Raw genomic sequence first — 26,379 nt, forward strand, 5'->3', positions numbered from 1 at the left:
ATGGCCCCTGTATTCTGACACTTTGCTTCCTGCCAATCAGCCAATGCTCCACCCACACTATATGTTTCCTGTTATACCATGGGCTCTTATCTTGTTAATACCCAGTGCATATCCCCTATCCAGCTTGCTTGTCAATTCTTCAAAGAATTCTACTAGGTTTGTCAAACAAGATTTTCCTTTAAGGAAATCATGCTGGCTTTGGCCTATCTCGTCATGTGCCTACAAGTACTCCATAACCTCATCCTTGACAATCAACTCCAACATCTTCCAACCACATGATGTCAGGCTAACCGGTCTATAATTTCCTTATATGCTGCCTCCCTCCCTTCTTGAATAGTGGGGTGACATTTGCACTTTTCCAGTCCTCCAGGACCATGCCAGAATCTACTGATTCCTGAAAGATCATTTTGGTATGCAATTATCCTGCACCTTCCTCATTTCTTGCAGAAAATCCATCCACGTTGCTCTGCCATCTTCATAATGAGCCCACTTCCAATCTACTTTGGCCATTTCCTCTCTCATGCCACTGTAATTCCCTTTACTCCACTGAAATACTGACTCATCTGACCTTTGTTTCTCCTTGATAAATATCAAATTGAACTCAATCATATTGTGATCATGGCCTCCTAATAGTTTCTTTACTCTCAGCTCCCTAATCACCTCTGGTGCATTACACAATACCCAATCCAGTACAACTGATCCCCTCATGGGCTCATCAACAAGCTGCTCTAAAAAGCTATTTTATAATCATTCTACAAATTCTATCTTTTGACATCTATTATCTACCTAGTTTTCTCAATCCACTTTCCTGTCAAAATCCCAAGTGACTACTATTACATTGCCCCTCTGACACATCTTTTCTACTTGCTGTGGTAATGTGTTGTCCACATCCCAGGTGCTGTTTGGAGGTCTGTATATTACTACCAACAGTGTTCTTTTCTTTCTTTGCCATTTCTTAAATCAACCCACAATGATTCTATATCTTTTGATCCTTCATCACCTCTTTCTAATGATTTAATGTTGCTCCTTACCAACAAAGCCATGCCATCCCCTCCACTTACCTGCCTATCCTTTCAATACACTGTGTATCCTTGGACATGTAGCTCCTAATGACATCCATCCTTTAGCCATAACATCATACCTGACAATGTGTGGCTGCACAGCAAGGACATCCATTTCATTTCTTTTGTTGTGTGTGTTTAAATACAAAATCTTTAGCCCTGTATTTGTTACTTTTAAAAGTAAGGTAAAGGTAAAGGTTCCATTATTGTCACATAATACAACATTTTAGAATGTAACATACATTAAATTCTTTAACTTTTGTTTCCTGAAAGGCAAACAGAGTCCAATGTCCCTCATGGAAAACTACAGCACCTGGTATTCCTAGGTGGTCTCCCCTTCAAGTACTGACCATTTCTGTGCCTGCTTAGCTTCTGAAATCAGACCATCCCAGGCGTATTCAGGCTATTAGGTGCTGGGTGTTTTAAACTATGTCCCTGTTGCATTCCATGGCTGGAATTTTGCTCTATCTCCTGCCCTTCCACACAAACTCCCTATCAGCTGTCTCTACTTGTGCACCTCTTTGTCTGCCTTTTCACTTTGGTTCTCACCCCACTGTGAATCTAGTTTTAACCCCCACAATAGTCAGGTTCTTTTCCAGTTCAGGTGCAACCTGTATCACTTGCACAGGTCACCCCATCCCCAGAAAAGGTTTCAATGATCCAAGAACCTGAAACCCTGACCCCAATACCATCTCCTCAGCCACTCATTTATTTGTACTGTCTTCCTGTTCTGACCTTCCTCAGTTCGGGCACTGGGAGTAGTAATCCAGAGATGACCACCTTGGAGTCCATGCTCTTCCATTTCTTTCCTAACTCCTTAAACTCACTTTGCAGGACCTCTACCCCACTCCTACCAATATGTACCATGACCTCTGGCTGCTTACCCTCCCCTTTAAAAATATTCTGCAACTCTTCAGAGACATCCTGGACCTGAGCATCCAGGAGGCAGCACACTATCCTGGCATCTCTTTTGTGGCTGCAGAATCTCTTATCTGTTCCTTCAACTATTGTGTTTCTTATAAATATCGCTTTACCCAACATCACCCTTCCCTTCTGAAGCTCAGAGCTACCCACAGTGCTGTTGGCCTGGCTGCTGCCTTGCCCAGATAGGCCATCCACCTCAGCAGAATCCAAAGGATATATTTGTTGATGAGGGGAATGGCCACAGGGTGATCCTGCACTGCCTTCTTTCACCCCTTACCTTTCTTGCTGTTCACACATCTACTTGCTGAATCTTGCACTCTGGGAGTATCTACCTGCTCAAAAGCCTTATCTATCACTTGCCCAGGCTTCCCAGGTGATCATCAGTTAACCATATAACCATATAACCACTTACAGCACAGAACAGGCCAGTTCGGCCCTACTAGTCCATGCCGTAACAAATCCCCACCCTCCTAGTCCCACTGACCAGCACCTGGTCCATACCCCTCCAGTCCTCTCCTATCCATGTAACTATCCAGTCTTTCCTTAAATGTAACCAATGATCCCACCTCGACCACATCTGTCGGAAGCTCATTCCACATCCCTACCACCCTTTGTGTAAAGAAATTTCCCCTCATGTTCCCCTTATAATTTTCCCCCTTCAATCTTAAACCATGCCCTCTAGTTTGAATCTCCCCCACTCTTAACTGAAAAAGCCTATTCACGTTTACTCTGTCTGTCCCTTTTAAAATCTTAAACACCTCTATCAAGTCCCCTCCCAATCTTCTACGCTCCAGAGAAAAAAGCCCCAGTCTGCACAACCTTTCCCTGCAACTCAAACCTTGAAATCCTGTCAACATTCTCGTGAACCTTCTCTGCACTCTCTCCATTTTGTTTATATCTTTCCTATAATTTGGTGACCAAAACTGTACACAGTACTCCAAATTTGGCCTCACCAATGCCTTGTACAATTTCATCATAACCTCCCTACTCTTGAATTCAATACTCCGATTTATGAAGGCCAACATTCCAAATGCCTTCTTCACCACACCATCTACCTGAGTTTCAGCCTTGAGGGTACTATTTACCACAACTCTTAAATCCCTTTGTTGCTCTGCACATCTCAATAGCCTACCATTTAATGCATATGACCTATTTAGATTTGCCTTTCCAAAATGTAACACCTCACACTTATCTGTATTAAATTCCATCAGCCATTTCTCAGCTCACACCTCCAGCCTTCCTAAATCACCTTTTAATCTACTGTAATCTTCCTCACTGTCCACAACACCACCAATCTTTCTATCATCCGCAAACTTCCTTATCCAATTCCACCCTACTTCCAGATCGTTAATATATATAACAAACAATAGTGGACCGAGGACCGATCCCTGAGGAACTCCACTAGTCACCCGACTCCAATTGGACAAACAATTTTCTACCATCCAGCTCCAGCTCCAGTTCCTCAATAAAGTCTTTCAGGAGTATAGTTGGATGCATTTACCATAGGCATAGTAATCAGGAAGACCATCAGATTCCTTGAATTCCCACATTTTACTGGAAGAGAATTCCACTGCCTTTGCTGCCATCTCCACTACCTATTATAGGTAACTATGAAAAGATCTTACCTGACCTTATCTGTAGCACATCCTCAGCCTCTGCTCATCAAAGCCTCTCGACCCAAAGCCTCTAACTCTCCACTCCTACACTTGGCCACTCACACAAAGGGCGCTCCACAGTGGCTGCTCTGCTTGAGCTTCCCTTCATTTTATTTGCTACTGGCTCTATCTGTGGCACAGACTCCCACCAATTGCCTTTCCACCTCATTTATAAACTCCCCTGAAACAAAGCACAACTCCCGGCACTCACCAGTTGCTAAGTCGTGGCTCTGCTTTGTTCCAATTCTCTTCTAACTCCCCTGAAAACAAAGCCGAGCTCCCGACACTCACCAGTTGCTGAGTCCCAGCTCTGTTTCATTTTTAAAAATCCCTGAAACAAAGCACAGCTATGTTACAATGCTTTCTATATCTGGATGTAATTTAATCAAACAATTAAACTTCTTGATCTGAAATGCATTTCTTTAAATAATAGAGCATTCTAAATCATTTGGAAACATTTATATTTTGTGTTGCTACATAAAACCGTTCAGCTTTTCACTAATATATCTAACAGTAGTGCAGATCCTTCAAAACAGCTATTTTGCTGCTTGCAGTCTACTGGGAGAATGCTTGCTCTATCCAGATGTAATTTATTCTAACATCGAATTGCAATTGCTTTTGCATTTCAGAAAATTTCTGGAAGTGATCAATCAACAAGCACTTCAATATCTCAGAGCTGATAACTGCAGGTAATGGCTCTCTTCCAAAGTTCCCTTAAGTTTGGAATGGTTCCAGACACAACTATTCAGGAAAGAAGAGGTTGAGGAAGAAGAAAGAATAATCATTTTGATTGAGGGAATGAAAAGTAGGAGCCATTTACAGGGCTGGAGGAGGAGATTAGGGGAGTGTGGAGAGTGTTGGGAGATATTGCTCATAGTTAGAGGAAGAAAGGATCCCCTTAGGGAAAGTAGAGGTCAACAGTATTGATGAAAGGTCTTCAACGTGAATCATTGACTCTTTCTCCCTGCACAGCAACTGCCTAACCTTTTGAGTGGTTCGAACCTTTTCTGTTTTTATTTTTTTTATCAACAAGTTTGGAAAAGAAAATGCCACTAATGTGGGCAGTGAGGGTGTGATAATTGAATGTAGAAGAGTGAATGACTGTTGAGATGACTTTTACATCAGCTTGTTTCATTGGAAATCAAATAGAATGTGTTGATTTATCAATTAAAAGATCACTAACTGTCGAAAAAATGATGTGGTTTCAGGGCTAACATGGATACGGACCTCCCCATTGCTGATCCCTTGAATCTCATAATTTAATCTTTTCAACATATCCTTCAACATCTCCCTTCCTGCTATCTGATACCTTAAGAACATTAGGTACGCCGACAGATTAATTTATGAACAACTTCCTTTCCTACAGCAGGGCTATCCTTCTCTATGTTCCTTTTATTGGAGGGAAACACCATGGTTTTGATGCTATTTGGCATGAAACACAAAAGTCTGCAGACGCTGTGATTGTAGAAAAAGCACAGAAATGTTGGGGGAACTCAGCATCCACAGGAGGTATAGATATTACTGATGTTTTGGGACTGAGCCCTTCCTCAAGGTATGAGTAAAGAAGGAGAGACAGACTGGGGGGGGGGGGGGGAGGGAAGAATGGGAGGGGGAGGAGTACAGCCCAATAGACAAAAAATGTTAATTGAATATGATAAGAGGACAGGAAAGAGGAAAGGTGAGAATTCTTTGGGGGAAGTGGGAAGGTTTTGGTTCTGTAGAAGGAGACGGAGGAAAAAGGGAAGAGAGAGAGAAAGAGCCACAGGAAAGGAGACAAGGAGGAAGATGGGGGGGGGGGGGGGAGGGTGTTGGAGCATGGACTGCTCCAGGTAGACAACATAGCTGAGGCCCATGTGAGTGAGTTCCCTTTTGCAATAATGTACAAATAGCAGAAATACATTTCTTAATAGATCTATTGCAAATCAAAGTTTCTATTTCACTTCTTTCGGGCACTAACATTATTAGATCAAATTTATCTCGTAAAGGTGCTTTTATTTGATAATAACAAAATATTGTATTATTTTGTATTCCATATTTATTTTTCAATTGGTCAAATGGCATTAACTTCCCTCCTTCATAACAAACTACTATATTTCTAATTCCTTTAGAGAACCAAGTATTTGGAAAAATGGGATAAGTCTGTTTTGAGTCAAAGACATTTTAAACCAGAGTTCCTCATTCCCTATTCATTATTTACATTATTCCACATGTTGATCAGGTGCTTCAACAGTGGTGTATCCCTGTCTCCAGTTATCAATCTCAGTTCCCAGTTATATATAAAATCTTCTGGTATCTTCTCTCCTATCTTATCCATCTCTGTCTTAATCCATGCTGGTTTCTCACCCTCTTCAAAACAAGAAGGGAAAATTCTCATTTGTGTAGCTTTATAATAATTTTTAAAATTTGGATGTTGTAGACCTTCTAATTGATATTTCTAATGAAACCCTCAACATCTTTCCCTTCCAAAGAAATTTTCTTACATATTTATTTAATTCCAGAAAAATTTCTCCGGAAGATATAGGCAATGTTTGAAAAAGATATTGCACTCTTGAAAATATATTCATGCTTATACAATTAACTCTTCCCAATAATGTTATTGGTAATTCCATCCACCTTTTAAAATCTTCATCAATTTTCTTAAGTAAAGGGTATAGTTCAATTTAAATATATGATTTAAATTATTATCTACTCATATCCCTAAATATTTTATTCCATTCATCAGTCATTTAAATTGGGTATCTCTTTTACAGTGGGTAAAATCATCTCTAGTAAGAGGCATAATATCACTTTTATTCCAATTTATTTTATTACCAGATACTGTTCAATATTCTTTTAACCTTAAATATAATTTACATAATGAGCCTTCCAATTCCATCAAATAAATTATTACATCATCTACAAATAAATTAATTTTATATTCCTCTCTTCCAACGTTAAACCTTTCATATCAGAATCAGACTGCTAAAATAAATAAAACTAGAGATAATGGACACCTTTGTCTGCTAGATCTAGTTAAATGAAAAGGCATAGACATTTATCCATTTGTTACAACTTTAGCTTTTGGTCCATTATATAAAGCTTTAATCCAACTTACAAATTTTGGTCCCAATCCAAGCTTGTCAAGTACTTTAAATAAAAAAGTCCCATTCTAATCTGTCAAATGCTTTTTCCGCATCTAAAGCCACTACTACACTCTCTTTTGTGCCAAGTGTATTACACTCAATAACCTAGTCACATTATCTGCCGATTTTTTTCTTTTTTATCAAAACCAGTCTGGTCCCTTTTTATTAATTTTGGCAAATACTTTGCCAGCCTATTCACTAATATCTTTATTACTATTTTATAATCTGCATTTAATAATGAAATTGATCTATATGACGATAGTTTTAAAGGAACTCTATGTTTTTTTGGTATTACAGTTATTATTGCCATATTAAAAATTCCAGTAAGGTATGCGTTTCAGCCACCTGTCCTAGTCCCTCCATAAATGGAGGGATTATTAAATCCTTAAACTCTTTATAAAATTCAACACATTCATTGTTGATATTCATCATTCTTTGGGTGCAGATGTTTCTTTTGAATTTCCTGTTGGAATTTCTGTCTTATATTCTCACCCTGTAGTTAAGCTCTTCCTCATATATGGAAACATTCTTTCCACATCAACCATATCAAAACCTATCAATATTTTAAAACTTATATTAGGCCATTGGTGCATGATCTCCTATTGAAGCAGTGTTACTTAAAAGAGGATGAGCAGACTTCTTTCAAGTTGCTTGATGCAAATCACGCTGAACAATCAAACCTTCTGATGTCACTTTGGGTGAACAATTGCATCCACTGCTAACCACTATCTTTAAATTTAAAATTTCTGATGTGCTCAATTTAGCAGACTACCAGAGTTATACAAGCACAGAAGCTTGGGGTGAATAAACCAATCACATGCAAAGTGACAGTGAACCCTGAATGCCACAACAGAACTGGTCTAGTTTCACTGCCCTTTCTAGTGTGAAGGCAAAAGACCACTATCACTGACGGTAGTCCTCAAAAAGGGCCTTAATAATATGTACTTTCCACTTTGAATGCAATTTGAACTTTATCCCCAAAAGGTGCTTGAAACTTTGCTATTCAAGTTTGCATCGAAAATCATTTGTGTCAAATTTTCCATGAACCAATTCAATAGAGAAGAGTAATTCCCTTCTTTAATTAAGCAGTATTTGGTGATTAATTTAAGAATGGTAGCACAGTACAGCTCATTAATACCATTGAAAACAGTTTAGCATAAGATTAATTTAGGTGTCCAAATTCTCCTTTTCGCTTCAAAGTCATTAATTACAATCACTGAGAATAGATTTAAAAATGCTATCAAATTATTTTCACTGGTAAATACTTAACTATTTGTTAGTAAATTAAAGAATGATCTGAAAAGTTTTTTTGAATCACCGAAATTTAACAACACTGGAGGTGAGATGGCCTGACAAGAAAGAAATATGCAGGCCTAATCCCTTCTTCCAGTGCCCAGGACAAAGATCTGCAGGTCACAGCTCTTCAAGGGAACATCCTGGAACTCGGAGTCTACCTCTATCATCACCCTCACAGGTGAAAACACTTACCATCATCTTCCCTCTAATCCTTCCACCAACTATTTTAAGACTATGCCCCTTGGTTTATGACACTTCTATTTGGGGAATTATGTCTTTCCTACTTACTCTTTTAAGGGCCTTCATAATTGTACACTCCTTGATTAAGTCCCTCCATAGTAAACAGTTGAAGCTTGTCGAATGTTCCCCACATACACTCTGTTTCTATTGCTGGCCATATCCTTTGCATCCTCTCCAATGGTCTACTAGAAGGTACAGGCAGTTAAGTCAAGTTTATTGTCAACTGATTGTACAAGTACAACCCAATGAAACAGCATTCTCCGGTCCTCGGTGCAAAAGATGCAAACACACAACCAGACATAACACACACACAGACAAATAATACATATGCAGGACGAGTATTTTATCTGTAAAAATAAATAGATAGATGTTGCTTTGTACAAGGGAGTCTCGGATGGTTAGTGTGAGAGTTCCTTTAGTCGTTCAGCATTCTCTCTGCCCATAAGAAGAAACTGTTTCTCAGCCCGGTGGTGCTGGCCCTGATGCTGTTGCATCTCTTCCCCTGAAAGATGCCGTGTGCAGGATGAAAGGGGTCCTCAATGATTTTGTGTGTCCTTATCATAAAACGATTCCAGTAGATCACTTTGATGGGGGGAGGGATGGAGTCTCCAGTGATCCTCTCTGACATTCTTATGGTCCAGTGGATTGACCTCCAAACCATTTCAGCAACCATACCATACTGTGATGCAGCTGGGCCAGGATGCTCTCGATAGAGTTCCTATAGAAGGTCGACCTAATGATGGCTGGTAGCCTGCTTCAGTCTTCTCAGGAAGTGAGGAGATGTTGAGTGTCCACAATAGGTCACTAGTTAAGTAAACTCCAAGGATCTTGGTACTCTCCATTTTCTTCACTACGGTGTTATTGATGTGTAGTGGAGGATGGTCGTTCCTGGTCCTCCTAAAGTCCAAGATCATCTCCTTCATTTTGTCCATGTTGAGACTCTGGTTGTGACTTTTGCACCATTTCATGAGATTTTCCATCTCTTCTCTGTAGTGCGACTCATCGTTGTTGCTGATGAGGCCGACTACTGTTGTGTCATCTGCAAACGATGACACTGTTGGAGCTGGATGTGGTGATGCAGTCGTGGGTCGGTAGCGTGAACAGGAGCAGACTGAACACACAGGCCTGAGGAGCACCAGTACTCAGCATTATGGAGCGCAATATTCTGCTACTGACCCGGACGGACCGTGGTCTTTCCATTAGGAAGTCCAGGATCTGTTACATAGAGTGGTGTTGAGTCCCAGTGAGGACAGCTTCTCCACCATTCTCTGGGGAATGATCATATTAAATGCCGAGCTGAAGTCAATGAACAGCAGCCTGGTGTATAAGGCGTCATTCTCCAGATGGGCCAAGATGGAGTAAAGTGATAAGGCTATAGCATCGTTTTTGGAATGGTTTCTTCTATAGGAAAACTGAAATGGATCCAGCATCCCTGGGAGATGTGTTTTGATGTATTCCATCACCACGCGCTCAAAGCACTTCATGATGGTGGAGGTCAGTGCCACAGGGCGGTAGTCAATGAGGCTTATTATTGTCACCCACTTGGGTACTGGGATGATGGTGGCTGTCTTGAATCCTGTAGAAACGATGGACTGCTGCAGTGAGGTGTTGAAGATGTCCATGAAGACCTCCGTCAATTGGTGTGTGCAGTCCTTCACTACCCAACCAGGTATATTGTCTGGTACCGCTGCCTTGAGCAGGTTCACCTTGGATAGGGTTCTCTTCACCTCGGCCGCAGCTATACAGGGGACCCATTCATCAGAGGGACATGGAGCTTTTTTGGCATCATCCTGTTCTTCTCATCAAACCGTGCCTTGAAGGTGTTCAGTCTATCCAGAAGGAAGGTGTCATGTTCCTTAATTTGCAAGATTGATGTGATCCGTAATAGTCTTGATCCCTTGCCGCATGTACATTGTCACACAGCTGCCTGTCAACCTTCTGTGCGTACCCCTGGTTTGCACAAGAGAGTTCAACCCTGGCTGATCTTAGTGTCATCCTATCCCCTGTCCTGAAGGCAGCATCATGAGCTCTGAGAAGGGTCCGGACCTTTCCATCCAACCATAGTTTCTGGTTAGCCCTGGTTGTAAAACATTTGATCTTGGTGACATCCTCAATGCATTTGCTAATGCAGTGTACTCCTCAATGCTTACATGAGCGTTGCAAGTGGTCGCCTCCCTGAAACAGCTCCAGACTGAGGTCTCAAAGCAGTCTTCACAGGATCAAAGAACAGAAGTAGGCCAATCGGCCCATCGAGTCTGCTCTGCCACTCCACCATGAGTTAAACCATTCTCACCTCTAGTTCCAATTTCCAGCCTTTTCCCCATATCCCTTGATACCCTGATTAATCAGATACCTATCAGTATCCTCCTTAAACTCCCCCAACGATTGGGCCTCCACATCTGTATGGGGTAACGAATTCCACAAATCCATGACCCTCTGGCTAAAGAAATTTCTCTTCATCTCTGTTCTAAATAGGTACCTCCTAATTCTAAGACTGTGCCCTCTTGTCATGGATTCACCCACCAAGGGAAACATCTTATTCACATCTACTCTGTCCAATCCTTTCACCATTCAAAATGTTTCTGAGATCCCCTCTCATTCTCCTATACTCCAATGAATACAGTCCAGTCTTGCAGCGTTGTTGTGCCACCCCCACCTTACCCCACAATCATGTCTGATCTCCCTGCAAACTGATCTAGTTTGCTTTGCCAGTGTTCTGTATGCCAGGGTTAGGAGGACAGATATGTGGTCCAAGTAACCAAGGTGGGGGAGAGGTGCAGCCTTGTTACACACCAGGGTCGTTGGTGTACACTTGATCCAGGGTGTTCTCTCCTCTAGTGGCGAAGTTCACATGCTGTTGAAACCGTGGCAAGACTGTTTTCAGGTTGGTGCGATTGAAGTCACCAGCAACAATCATGGCACCATCAGAGTTGGAAGTCTGGGCTTTGCAGATTGCACAATAAAGCTCCTTCACCCTCATTAGCCAAAGGTGGAACATAGACTGCAGCAAATCAATGTGGCTGAGAATTCCCTGGGCAGGTAGAAGGGTCTACATTTCACCAGGAGGTAGTCTATCTCTGATCAGAAAGTCTTCATAATAGAGACATTGGTGCACCAGTTCTCATTGATGTAAATGCACAGTCCCCCTCCTCGAGTCTTACCAAATCTGCAGTTAAGTCTGCAGTCTGACTGATTGCATACACAATTCTGTATCACAGCCATGAAAACCATTCCACATACTTTTGACCCATCTCTTATTGACCTCTCCTGCTTCCATTAGGTATCAGTGAACATCCGCACCTCTTTTACGCAAATTACACTGCCTTGTTCCATCTGCCACCTCACTTCCAAATTTTCTGTCATCTAACATTCTACAATAGGATTGTTAATGATTACTGATCAAATTATTACCTGGTAAATGAATTGATTTATGCCCAGATTGTGCAAAATCCATTTTAAACACAGTGGTACAATTCACATTTGTATGCTTGACATTTTTCCAGTATTAGACCTGAATCTACTAATGTCTCAATTCTTGCAATCTCCATTTCCACTCATGCAGATATAAACCAGGGGCAGGGGCTCAAAGATGCAGTCCACAAGCATCTTTGAACATTTTAGTGTAACCAATTGCACCTTTTTACATTATTTAAAAAGACACAGCTGACATTAGAAGCCCTGACTGGGCACCTGCACAACTCACTGCAGTCCGGACCTTTCAAAAGCACAAAGGGTGTGCTAAATTAATCAGTGAAAGCCTACTTCAGAATTTAGCCATTCAACCCATGGCTTGGTGATTATTCTATTGGCAGCACTCAATTAACGAGCTTACTAGCTGAGGCATGGTACGTTGAACCAGCCAGTAGGGCACAACCATCAGATGGAAGGCTGTCACGTAACCATATAATGCCCAGTTCTGTAGCCGACAGCTTTGGAATGCAATGAGGAAGTCTTTTTTGACCCCAGAGAAGTTAAGTATGAGGTTTCCATATGTTCTGGGTTCGCTGGTGGGTCTCATTCCTGTACTGTCTTACTCTTGACTGGGGCTATGCCTCAGACCATTCTGTTTACATCCATGAAAACATCTATCACCAATGAGATACTTGTGGGCCCTGCAAATAAATTTATTTTGCAAGAAAACTGCCTGGAAAGAATGCATCCAGCTGCTCATTCAGAATTGCCATCTGGGCTTCCACAGTATTACTTTTATTTCCAATTCTCTCACAGCAAATCCCTCCTCTATTTGAGGAAGGGAAAGTTTACTGCAGGTTGGCGAGAATGCAGAGTTGAGGTATGTAGAGCTTGTCGAAAGAATCAAAGACTTGTTGATCCAAACCAAGGCTTTTATTAGCAAAAGACAGGAGCTCTTCACAGATGGCCGACCAGTCCGGAATGATCCGACCTGGCTAGGGACACAACCCTTTAAGGCCCAGACAGTAGGTGTGGCTTAGCTTTCAGCCAATCGCTGTAAGCACAGTCTAGATACTGTAACTATATACACTATATACATTGGTGATAGATCTGTACTATCACAAGGTAACCCATAGCATTACTGAAAGGGAGAGTCGCCTCAAAGAGCCATGACCTACTCCTGCTCCTAATTCCTGTGTCCAAGTTCCAGATGCAATTTCCAGATCCTTTTTAGATCAAGAACCACAGGATCACACACTTGCTGGAATTTAGAAGAATGAGAGGGAACCTTGTAGAACGTATAAAATTATGAAAGGTATAGATAAGCCAGAGTTAGGTAAATTGTCCCATTGGTGGGGGAAATTAGATTTAGATTAGATTAGATTCAACTTGTGCCAAGTAAAATGCAAAGCGAATGAAATACAATTAGCATCCAACCAGAAGTTAAAAATAGTACTATATACAGATAACTACATGCAAATAAAAACAAGTGATTCAGCAAGAAAACAATAATATAAGTATTGTGAGGGCAGTACCACTCAACGCTGGGATTTAAGGTTCAGCAGGGTCACAGCCTTGGGGAAAAAAGCTCTTGCTGAGCATGCTGGTTTGAGAGTGAAGGCTCCTGGAGCACCTACTGGATGGAAGAAGAGTAAACTGTCCATAGTTTGGGTGAGATGCATCCTTTTTTTTTTAAACTTTATTTAAGATTTTATAACATGAATAACATATAGGATTACATTTAAAAAAAATTAAGAATAAAATAATAAAATTACAATACAGTATCAGTAATCTAAATAAACTATACCCTCCCCAATAATTATTACACATTAATAACCCAACTCAAATTAGTCCAACCCCCCCTTTCCCCCCAAAAATAAAGAGTGAAGAATTAATAAAGTTAATAATATATGTAAGAAAAAAACCCACTTACAAAAAAAAACAAAAACATAACTGATTAAAATACTAACAAAAAGAGAAGTAATTAATACTAAGATATCAGACTTAAAAAAACATATTTAAATCAAACTTAAATGCATATATTTAACAGAGTTAAGATGAAACATATATTTAACTCAAACTTAATATAAAAAATTAATAAAGTTAGTAACATTGTCTATCAAAAATTCTTAAACAATAATCAATTCTTTAAAAAAAATTGTAGCATGAGAAAAAAAGATGAAAAAAAACTTTCTCTATAGAGATAAACCTTTTTTTTATTTTTTTTATTTTTTATTTTTCACACCATAAACCACATTAACCATGATACATACTTTTTCCTTTTCAAATATATACAGTGCCATTTTCTCCCCCCCCACTCCCTCCTCCCATCCCACCCTCCCTACCTCCCCCCTCCCGTCCATTTAAAGTACAAAATCTAGGATACATTAAACCAGTCAAACAATGTTGTCATTCAATAAAAATAAACAAGAAATTCCACTGAGTCAATTCTTTTCATTTCCTTCTCCTTTCGTTAATTTAGGTAGTGAATGTCCCCGGTAGGTTTTCGCTATTATGTTTCATGTAAGGCTCCCATATTTGTTCAAATATTTCAATATTATTTCTTAAACTATATGTTATTTTTTCTAATGGAATACATTTATTCATTTCTATATACCATTGTTGTATTTTCAAATTATCTTCCGATTTCCAGGTTGACATAATACATTTTTTTTGCTACGGCTAGAGCTATCTTAACAAATCTTTTTTGTGCATCCTCCAAATCAATTCCAAATTCTTTGTTTTTTATGTTACTTAGGAGAAAGATCTCTGGATTCTTTGGTATATTGTTTTCTGTTATTTTATTTAATATCTGATTTAGATCTTCCCAAAATTTTTTTACTTTCTCACATGTCCAGATTGCATGAATTGTTGTTCCCATTTCTTTTTTACATCGAAAACATCTATCAGATACTGTTGGGTCCCATTTATTTAACTTTTGAGGTGTAATGTATAGCCTGTGTGTCCAGTTATATTTTATCATACGTAACCTCGTATTTATTGTATTTCTCATCATTCCAGAACATAACTTCTCCCATGTTTCCTTTTTTATCTTTATATTTAAATCTTGTTCCCATTTTTGTTTAGTTTTACCATTTGTTTCCTCATTCTCCTTTTCATAGAGATAAACCTTCACCAAATATCAACTAACTTCACATCTATCATCATATTAGTCACATAAACCACCATCTTAAAACAAAATTCAAACCTCATTAAGCATTGTACAATTCAATTTTAGTACTCTTCCACCATTTTTCCCTTTTACTCTTGAATAATTATCCAATAAAAGCTCCAATACCACATTTAAATATCCCCAATCATTACGTTAAAATTCAGATATCCAAATAATAAAAACACATCTACAATGAAATCTACATCTTCAACAAATGGAGCACAAACCACAAACAAAATTCAAGCCTCATTAAGAATTGTACAATTCAATTTATAACTTTCACCATTATTCCCTTCGTTCTATAACTAAAATAGCAAAATAATATACATCAGAATTACCACTCCTTTCACCTTAAAGTTAAAGAAAAAATATAAAAAAAACTTATCCATCCCATTCACATTTAAATTTCAAATATTCCTTATCTACTGAATAAACTTTACAAAAAAAAACCACATTAATTTTTAGTTTTTTAAACAATCAAATACTTATACTTTTTTTTATAAACACAAAAAAAACCCTTCACTCTTTAATCTAATAATACAAAAAAAAAGGAAAAAAAAAATGGGTAGGAGGTTAAAAATACCCCCTCCCGTCTAAACCGCGCAATGCAGTAACTCCCAAAAAAAAAATGGGTGTGAGATAACTCACACGTAGCAGATGACTTTCAGGAAATAGTGCCTATCCAGTTCTCTCCCCCAACTCTCACTTCATCTTAAATTAACATCATCATTATTTAATATTTCTTTTTTTAACAAAAACATTAGAAAAAAAAACAACTCTTCTTTTAATCAACTCCAACTGCCGAGTCACCATTACAACCATTCCTTCTTGGAGCACGGCTCTTTTCTTCCATCTCTTGTCTCCTTAGAGATCACGGCGGACTACGTCTCTGTTGAAACTGAGTAATTGGCGGCTCTTGAGCAAATGCTATAGCTTCCTTTGGAGAATCAAAGAACTTTGGTTGGTAACCATCTTGAAAAACCTTCAAAACAGCTGGATATCAAAAGGTTGCCTTATAACCTTTCTTCCACAACAACTCTTTAGCAGAATTGAATTCCCGTCGTTGGAACATAACTTCTTGACTCAAATCCGCATAGAAGAAAACTCGATTATTTTGAATCATCAAGGGTGATTTTCTCTGTTGTGCATTTCTAATAGCCACTCGTAAAATTATTTCTCTGTCGTAATAATTCAAGCAACGAACCAAAACAGGTCTTGGACTTTGACCTGAAATAGGTCTTCTACGCAAGGCTCTGTGAGCACGTTCCAGTATTATACCTTCTGGGAAATGTTCTTGACCCAGCACCTGTGGAATCCATTCAGTAAAAAGTTTTCTTGGGTCTGGTCCCTCCATTCCTTCCGGCAAACCAATAATCTTTATATTGTTCCGTCTGGATTGGTTTTCCAAATAATCAATCTTTTTCACCAAATTTTTATTTTGAGTTTGTAAATCTTCGACCATTTTGGTCATATCTGAAACTTGATCTCGTATTTCGTCTATATCTTCTTCACACAAATTAAATTTATCTCTCACTTCAAGCTTAAAAGCTCCAAACTCAGCCATCTGTTGAGAATTTATTTCCATCAGAGTATTGAACCTAGTACCAAGTTCAGTCATAATCTTAGATAATCCCTGCATTGTATAAGACAATTTAGATTCAAGATTCACAAGAATCTTTTCAATTGGAAGAAATTCTGGCTCAACAGATTCCTGCTTCTTCTGCATAACCAAAGGGTCTTCTGTTGCTTCCTTCATTCTGGTTGCCTTCCTTGTAGTATAGCTGCTTGTGGAAACTCCAGCCACAGCCTTTCCAGCAGTGACTGGAGGATGCTGGCCAGGATTTTCCCCAGTCCATAATGTATTAATTTCTCCCAGTACATCAAGTTGTATAGGTTCTTTTATCTCAAGAGATGCAGTTTGCAGTGCCACCGCTACAGTTGACAAATGCCTTTCCCCAGCCGGTACTTCAACTGATGTTACTACAAGTGGTTCATTCATAACATTGCCGTCAGATGCTACTGCACATGTGCGAACCTGAGTAACTCTTTGTTCTAAAGGCTGTTTGGCGCCCTCTTTAGGGGGCTCTACCGATGTAACATAGAGCTCTACATCCGAAAGCTGTACCTCTCTCCTGGGATCTATTTCAGGCTAGTCCCGGTGTCTTTCCTGTAGGTAGGCTCCAAAACTTGGACTTTTGGAAAATGTAGTTTTTTGATGATCTGTTGTCGTTTTTTTTTTGCTCTTTTCCACCAATTGTACCATCATAAGTTAAATTAACAGCACTGAAGTTATCTAAACTTTTAAAGAATTTTAACGGGCATTTCTAGACAAAACAATAAGATAGAGTCAGGAGAAGACTGGAAGGCACATCTGATCCTTACGCCATCTTGCCACGCCCCCTGGGTGAGATGCATCCTTGATGATGCTCTTCACCCTGCCCAGACAGTGTTCCTGACAGATGTTCTCTAGATGAGAATTAAGTGACATGAGCTCAAGATCCAGGGGAATAGATTTAGGACAGAGTTGAGGAGGAACTGGTTTTCCCAGAGGGTGGTGAATCTATGGAATTCGCTGCCCATTGACGCAGTGGAGGCTGCCTCAGTAAATATATTTAAGACAAGGTGAGATAGATTTTTACAAAGTAGGGGAATTCAGGGACATGGGATGGAGATGAGCTGATCATCAGAACAGCCATGATCTCATTGAATGGCAGAGCGGGCTCAACGGGCCGGATGGCCGACTCCTGCTCCTATTTCTTATGATCTCATGATCATCAAGTGTATAAGCAGGCAACATCCTTAAGAGAATTCAGGCAGAAGTATTTGATATGACAGACTGATCTTAAAGCTCAAAGGACCAAATAGAATAGCTGCTGATATGAAGATATTGCTTACAAGCATCTGGTAATGTGTGACTGGGCAGATTGAATTAATGACCTTGAATAAATGATCCCTGAGGTTGTGGAGATCACAGCAATATAACATTTAGCATTCAACCTGAGCATGAGAAGCATGGGTCTGAAACAACTATATTAAACTTAACAGGGAAATTACAAAGGAATGAGTTGGGTAAAGTGGCATGGAAAATAGATGAGCATGTACGACAATAGAAAAGTAGCAGCAGATATTTAAGGAGATAATTCATGACTCCCTAACAAAATCACATGGCAAAAGTAAATAGTAGGCCCAAAGATTGTGATACATTGTGATAAATAAATGGTGTGAGAACATAGGATAAAGTGAGGTCGTGTCTGTGGTTCATTGTCCATTCAGAGGGGAAGAAGCCATCCTTGTGCCGTTGGGCACTCATCTTCAGGCTCTTATACCTTTTCCTGATGGTGGCAGGGTGAAGAGGGCATGACTTAAATGGTGAGGGCTCTTGAGGACAGAGGCTGATTTCTTAAGACACTGTCTCTTTGTAGGTGTCCTTGATGGAGTGATGACTGGTGCTCTTGATGTCACTGGACAAGCTAACAACTCTGGAATTTTTTTCCTGTCCTGTTTATTGCCACCTCCATACCAGGCAGTGATACAACTAGTCAGAATGCTCTCCTCGATACACCTATAGAAATTTGCATGAGTCTTTGGTGACTATCAATGAAAATTTCTTTAAGTGCATAAGAATGAAACAAAAGGTTTCTTGTGAACAGTCAATCCCCACAGAATGAGGCTTGAAAAATAGATATAGGATACAAAGAAATGGCAAAGGAGTTAACATTAATCCCAACAAAAATAGGGAGAAATTAAATATCATCACCATTACTGGAGAATTAGTCTCAGGCAAACTAATGTGGTAAGGCTGATTTGTTCTCGGGACACAATGCTTTGAATCCAAAAGAAAGTGACTATAGAGAGAGTGGAGGTTCTAAAATTTCAAAAATGCTTAGATTGTGGAGAAATAAGATTCAGGAAACAATGAAGTGAAGAGTGGAGGCAAAAAGCTGTTAAGTATAGGTTAGTTTACCTTAATAACTATTGTTAGAAAAATGCTAGAAAGTCTAAATCTGATTAACCAGTGTCAGTATGAAGGGGAAACCTAACAAATAGAGTTCTTTGAGAAAGTGTGATCCAGACTGGATAGTACATGTAATATATTTAGATTTTTCCGAAAACCCAAGACAAAGTGCAACACCAGAAATTATTTAACAAGATTGGAGTTCATGGTGTTGGAGCTGATATATTGGCAAGGAAAGAGGATTGATTAACTGGCAGTAAACAACTTGTGACCAATATCTATTTTTCACTCCAAGCATTCATTCTCCCTTGATTTGATTTGCACAAATTATATGCAGAGTAAAGTACCAATAATTATTATATTACTACTGTTACTTGCTCTTATATGTGGAGGAACACCCGGCCTCTCTGTCTGGAACATAGTGGATTGCTGATAGTCACGTGACCACCTTGTCTGAAACTTATTTGGAAGTTGCATCACCTGCCAATCAAGGCTGGACTTTGGCCATCCATTAGTGCACACCTTACCATCGGCTCATTTAAATGATTCAGTGTCATAATTGGCCAGATGCCCAGCTCGGAACAGTATAAAACATCGATAAATACCACACTCTTCTCTCTCTCTGCCTCATGGTCTAAGCCCCCAACATCACTCTACGCCAGGTCGCTACTGTGGAGGAGTCATGGCTAAGGTGTGCGCTACACTTAAGTTGAGCAGTAGTACTGTGATAGATCAGTGCTTACAGGGAATGTACCACTGGAGTACGTTTGACAGTCCCTGCCTTCGAAGTGTGTACACATGTGTGATAGGTGGCCACTGGTACCAGACTCCAATCTGTGTCCGATGTGAATGTCTTTATAGTTGTTTAGTAGTAGAGTGATTAAGTATCATTGACATCTTGGCCTGTTTGTCTACTGTGTATTCAATAAAGTTGCCTTCGATTGTAATACTTGTGGCCAGACTGGTCTCTCTGTGAGCCCACCGAACCTGATACTTTCCCAAACACACACTTCTCTAATTTCCTGACTTAGACTATCCCGTGGATTAACTATTGGTTTTTGGGAGTCTATAAATCAAGATTTCTGCCATTGCTGTTCCTTAGTTCTACTCAAACATATTAAATTTGATTTTCTGAGACAAGATCCTTTCTTCTGCCTTTATCCCATTCTCTATTGTCTGGGCATTTCTACCTTTTTTTTCATTTACCTATTTATTCCAAAGATTTCATAGGCTGTAATATTTTATTTCCAACTTTGTAACCATGTCTCTGTAAAGGCTATGAACACATGTCCATTTATTTCTTTTTATGCCATTCATTATGCATAGAACTATAGGAAATTACAGCACAGAAAACAGGCCATTCAGCCCTTCTTACATGTAATCAGAAAAAGAGATTCCACTTTTCTTTGTACTATTTTTCCTCACTCTGTGCTAATTCTCCCCATCCCTTCCTGAAATATTCAGGGGTCTCATTACTCCCTTTAAGAGTGGAACAGACACAATCTTAAATTACATCCTTTTGTGTTGTTACATTCTGTGAATTAGTCTCTATGTGGGTCATGTGATCTGTTCTTGCTGGAGCAGGGTGCTTCTGAGCTAACACTATATACAAGTGTGTATGTTAATATTGGCTCATGCAGTGTTTCAATTAAAGCACCAACATTAATGTCGTGAAATAACTTAATTACCAGCAAATGAAAGCACAAATGAAACATTGGAAATGGGCAATGGTGAAGCAGCGTATTTTATAACAGAGAACTAGAGTCACAAGTTATCCAAATCCATTATGATTTAAGTTAATCCTTTGAAAGCAATTACTTCACCAGCAAGAGCAGAATCCTTCAGCTTCAAATAAAATACTTCATGATTGAGCCTCTCTACTATCCTGCATAAAGCATTTATGGATTAACCCTTGCTCTAAAATGCAGTAGGCAGAAGGACAGTTCTTAAACTGGGGCCACAGGGCTAGTATAGCAGTTAATGCAACACTGTTACAGTGCCAGTGACCGGAGTTCAAATCTGGTGCTGACAGTGTGAATTTCATCCAAGTGCACTGGCTTCCTTCCTCCGTTCAAAAATGTACTGGAGTAGGTCAAATGGGTGTATTTGGGCAACATGGCCTCGTGAGCCGATAGGACCTATTACCATATTATATGTCTAAATTTAAATTGGCAACATATACAGTACAATACCATCAAAGACTAGATGTCAAATCAGATGAGAATTTCAGACTACAATCCATGGATTTCTCTCTGTCAGCATGAACAAAAACTTGTACAATAAATTAAATGCTGGAGAAACGTAGCAGGACATACACCATCCACAGGAAAAAAGGGAATCAACATTCCATCAGGAATCTGTAAAAGCAGGCAGATGCCTGAGCAAAAAGGTGGGGACGGCAGGGGTAGGGCGGGGAGGAGCACAAGCTAACAGGTAAGAGTAATAGTTGGATACAGATGGGAGGATGGAAGAGAAGGAAAGTGAAAAATGATAGGAATAGAGGGCAGAGGGCTAAGAAGATTAGCTCTCTGATAGGAGAAGGAAAGGGGTTGTGCAAAGTGACTTGTGTTTTTATTTCACATTTAGTTTAATAACATGTCCTCAGTTTCATTCTCCAATAATATTTGACCCCAGATTATAAACGAGATACATGGAACATGACCAAAAACCTATTCAAAAATTTAGATTGTGAAAGAATATAGAAATATTTTTTGGGAGATAAATTGGGAAAATTTAGAGTAGGTTACATACACATACTTTAAAACAGATCTTATTTGAACTATTGGAGAATTCACATCCACAGTGACTTTGCAGAAATTGTGATGAGAGCATATGGAGACTTCACAAGTAGGTGATAATTGAATTGAATGAATGGACTATTGTCTTTAAGGCAGCAGCAAGAGACATACTGTCTCCTGATACCTCTTTGCAGAGTTTTGTGAAGGGTGTTCATAGAGAGGTCACTGATGGATGGGTTCCTGCTTACCTAAAAACAACAAATGAACCAGAAGACTGACTTCTATTGTTTGATGGAGAAGGTCAGGTGATTTTTGGTGAGCAGTCTCTGTATATGAGTCAGAGAGAGGAGGAGTGAAACAAGTTGTCTCAGTCAGTGTGGGTGAGATAGAGAAGCTTGCTGAAACTGAAGCAGGACGCTTGTTGGAACTGAGACAGAAGCTCCAGAGTGAAGGATGGCTGAAAGTACTGGCTGTCTGGTGTTTCACTTGGAATAAGTGAAACGGAAAGGAACTCTGTGGGGACCTGAAAGAAAGAGGTTATCATCTGGAGAACCCTGATGGGACAAGCTTCATCAGCAAGACACCATGGTGGTACCTCAGTTGTGTAATCCTGGAACAGCACATCTCTCTCTACAAAACTTCCAAGAATCTTCCTGAGCAGTAACCATTTACCTTTCGAGCACCAAAGCCTGGTGAACTTCATACATGTTAAATTTGTGCACAGTATAGGAATTCTTGCAACCAGTGAACTTGGAAGAATGAGAAGTGAGATTGTACTGTGAACCAAAGAACTTTTCTAAATTTACACACACATTACATAAACATACGCTAAGAATTAGAAGGGGGTTAAATAGGTTAAGTTAAAAATAGTTAAGTTAAAGTTTGATTCTGCTTTCATGTTTAAAGTTAACTAAAAACAACCCTTGTTTAAGTAACCATTTGTCATAGTGAATATCTGTTGCTGTTGAGTTTTGGGGTTCTTTGGGCTCGTAACAAGATATAGTAGCCGTCAGCATTATCTGAAATTGAAGAAGGGTTCACACTGACAGCTACCCTGCTGCAATATTCAGATCAGAGACAAGTAATGACAATGACTGCTTTTGTTGAAGTCTATTGTGAATTTAGAAATATTAGAAACATTACCATGGGAATGAGTCACCAGAGAAGCCACTTAAAATTAAGAAGTGGGTACTCTCTGTCTTCATCCATTGCAGTGGGGGGGGGGGGGGGGGCGGGGGGGGGGGGTGGAAAGGAACCGAGTTTATACTGTTTGAAGTTTTATTTTGATTTATATACTATTGTATTTTCAGTTTCAGTCCCTTCTCTTCATGGTGTTGCATTTCTTATAAAAACCAATAAAAAAGATGAAAAGAAAGAAGTGGAAAAGTCTTTCCCAGTTTGTATGAGAAGAAGGTTAGCTCCACATATTCTGCTCCCCAAAGAAAGGACTGGTATTGTGTACAGTTCATGATACAAGGAAGAATGTTAATATGGCTCAGAGGAGCTTTACGAGACTAACATCTGGAATGGCAGATTGATGAAGAAAAGTTGGACAGACAAGGCTTGTATCCACTGGTGAGCAGAAGAGTGAGAGAGCATTTAATTTAAGGAAATAAAATCACATGGAGTCTCAAAAGAATGGAGAGGATGTTTCCTCTTTTGAGAGAAACCAGAGCTACAGGTCACTCAAAGGGTCGTGTGTCTTTGGATGGTGGTGGGGACAGAATCTTTGAATATTTTAAAGCATTGTCAATAAACAAGGGGATGAAAGGTTACCAGAAGTTGGCGAGAGAGTCAGGTCAGCTATGATCTTATTAAATAGAGTGTCCGCTTGATGGTTTGAATGACCTACTCCATCTCCTAAACTTGTATGTATTTGAGTAGAAGCTTTCATGACCTCTGCATATCTCAGCCAAAGAAATAATTTTGAAATGGACTAATAGTAGAAATCCGACAAACACATAAAGCACTGCAAGGTCACACAAACAGCCTAAATTATAAATTCGATAAATGGCTTTTGGCATTGGTTCAAAGATGTATCTTCATAATCGTATCATCATTAGAATCAAGATAAGCTACAGAAGCTGCATTGTATCAACAAATGTAGTCCTTAATATTGACGCAAAACAAGTTACTCCCTTTTACAATAGATAACCTTTCCTTTAGAGAATGGGAAAAAAAAGGGATTAAAAGAATAGATAATTGTTTTTCAGGAAATAGATTCTTATCCTTTGAACAAATGAAAGATAAGTACAATATAACTCAAGATACAGCGCTGGCATATTACCAATTGAGATCCTACTTGAAGGATAAATTAGGAAGCAGTTTGAGTTTGCCAGAGGGAAGTAACCTTGAATATGTGATTACAGATACAATGATAATCAAAAGATTTATAACAAATATGTATATTAAACTGCAAGAAAAGGAGAATGAGGAAACAAATGGTAAAACAAAACAAAAATGGGAACAAGATTTAAATATTGTAAGGTAAAACATCATGAGATGGGAATGTGTAGGGAGTTACCCTGTACAGGGCAGTAACAAGAAGGGGAGGTGTCCTTGTACTCCTGTTAGGTAAAACATCATGAGATGGGAATGTACAGGGCTGTAACAAGATGTGAATGCATCCTTGTACTTACAAGATAAGAGAGACATTGATGGATTGAGAGGCAGGAAGCTAGCAGGGAAAGGATAGCAACAGTTTTAGTCATTGGACAAGTAATGATATGATGATGTTCTAAGCACATATCCAAGGGTATAAAAAATCACCATTTTGCTGATAATGGCAGAATGCATTCTCCGACTAACATGGTTAGTCGCAAGTGTTACAATCCGGTAATAAAGAACAAAGAACCCTGATTTCGACTCAGCCTGGTGTTTGTCTCACTCATTCATGAACAAAGCAGACCTAACAATATAAAGATAAAAAAGGAAACATGGGAGAAGTTATGCTCCGGAACGATGAGAAATACAATAAATACGAGGTTACGTATGATACAATATAACTGGATACACAGGCTATACATTACACCTCAAAAGTTAAATAAATGGGACCCAACAGTATCTGATAGATGTTTTCGATGTAAAAAAGAAATGGGAACAACAATGTGAGAAAGTAAAAAAATTTTGGGAAGATCTAAATCAGATATTAAATAAAATAACAGAAAACAATATACCAAAGAATCCAGAGATCTTCCTCCTAAGTAACATAAAAAACAAAGAATTTGGAATTGATTTGGAGGATGCACAAAAAAGATTTGTTAAGATAGCTCTAGCCGTAGCAAAAAAATGTATTATGTCAACCTGGAAATTGGAAGATAATTTGAAAATACAACAATGGTATATAGAAATGAATAAATGTATTCCATTAGAAAAAATAACATATAGTTTAAGAAATAATATTGAAATATTCGAACAAATATGGGAGCCTTACATTAAATACAATAGCGAAAACCTACCGGGGACAATCATTACCTAAGTTAACGGAAGGAAAAGGAAATGAAAAGAATGGACTCAGTAGAATTTCTGGTGTATTTTTATTGAATGACAACATTGTCTGACTGGTTTAATGTATCCTAGATTTTATACCTTAAATGGACGGGAGGGGGGAGGTAGGGAGGGTGGGATGGGAGGGGGGGGGGAGAAAATGGCACTGTATATGTGTGAAAAGGAAAAAGTGTGTACCATGGTTAATGTGATTTATGGTGTGAAAAATAAAAAATTTAAAAAAAAAACCAAATGTAGTCCTTAACTCATCCAGAATCCCTTCATTCACATCACTGAATGTTACAGGACTTCCTTGAATCAGTGCATTGGATTCAACTGAGAATCTGAACGATTAGACCAGGGATGCCACAGACTTTATCAAAACAGCTGTGGATGAGTGGGTGTGTTCACACCAAATCATTCAGGGTTTTCCCCAACCAGAAGCCTGGGATGAACAATGGAATTCAGAAACAGCTAAAAACCAGATCACAGGCATTTAAGTCCGGAGATCTAGATCAATAAGAAGGAGCACGTATGACCTATGAAAAGTTATCTCCTGGACGAAGTAGAGATTCCGGATGAAAATGGAAACAACAAAGGATACCTGACAGCTGTGGCAGGGCCTAAATTCCATAATCTACTACAAAACCAAATCAAGTGAAGTGCAGATGCAAAGCTTTGCTACTAGAGGAACTCAATGCCTTCTACATCTGATTTGATGACAGTAACAGCAAAGAACCATCCCTCCACATCCCCACATCCCCTGATGATTCCATCCTGTCCGTATCTGAGCATGATGTGCAGCCTGCTTTCAGGAGAATGAATCCGAGGAAAGCATCCGGCCGGATGAGTACCTGACCGAGTATTAAACATCTGTGCTGACCAACTTACCAAGGTATACACGGATATCTTCAATATCTCACTCCAGCAGGGAATGGTAACCACCTATTTCAAACAGGCGTCGATTGTACCGGTACCCAAGAAGTTACCTGCCATAATGACTATCAATCAGTAGCACTTACATCAATAGTGATGAATAGCTTTGAAAGGCTGGTGTTGAAGCATATCAGCTCCTGTCTGAGCAGCAACATGGATTTGTTCCAGTTTGCCTCTCATAGCAACAGGTCTACGGTGATGCAATCTCATTGGCTCTACTCAAAGCCCTGGAACACCTGGACAGGAACAATGCATACATTATGATGCTCTTTATTGGCTACAGTCTGGCTTTTAACACCATCATCCCTTCAAAACTGATCAACGAACTCCAAGACCTGGGACTCAACATTGCCTGTGCAATTGGATCATGGATTTCCTCACCT

At 39.3% G+C, this 26,379-nt stretch overlaps 1 long non-coding RNA gene across 2 annotated transcripts in view; it reads right to left on the bottom strand.

Annotated features, from left to right (window-relative positions):
* LOC138759976 (uncharacterized) overlaps positions 1-26,160 on the bottom strand; it is an 87,556-nt gene extending 61,396 nt beyond the window's left edge. Inside the window, exons 1-2 of one of the 2 annotated variants that reach the window (XR_011355288.1) lie at positions 26,083-26,160; positions 3,852-3,971 (exon numbers count right to left, since the gene is read on the bottom strand). This is a non-coding gene — a long non-coding RNA (uncharacterized lncRNA). Of the gene's footprint in view, positions 1-3,851; positions 3,972-7,254; positions 7,317-26,082 lie in introns of those variants that run through there. The other variant, XR_011355289.1, reaches the window with a different exon arrangement.
* Between the last annotated feature and the right edge of the window lie 219 nt (positions 26,161-26,379).

The sequence above is a fragment of the Narcine bancroftii genome, chromosome 4, assembly GCF_036971445.1.
Source record: "Narcine bancroftii isolate sNarBan1 chromosome 4, sNarBan1.hap1, whole genome shotgun sequence".
In the NCBI taxonomy this organism is placed as follows: Eukaryota; Metazoa; Chordata; class Chondrichthyes; order Torpediniformes; family Narcinidae; genus Narcine; species Narcine bancroftii.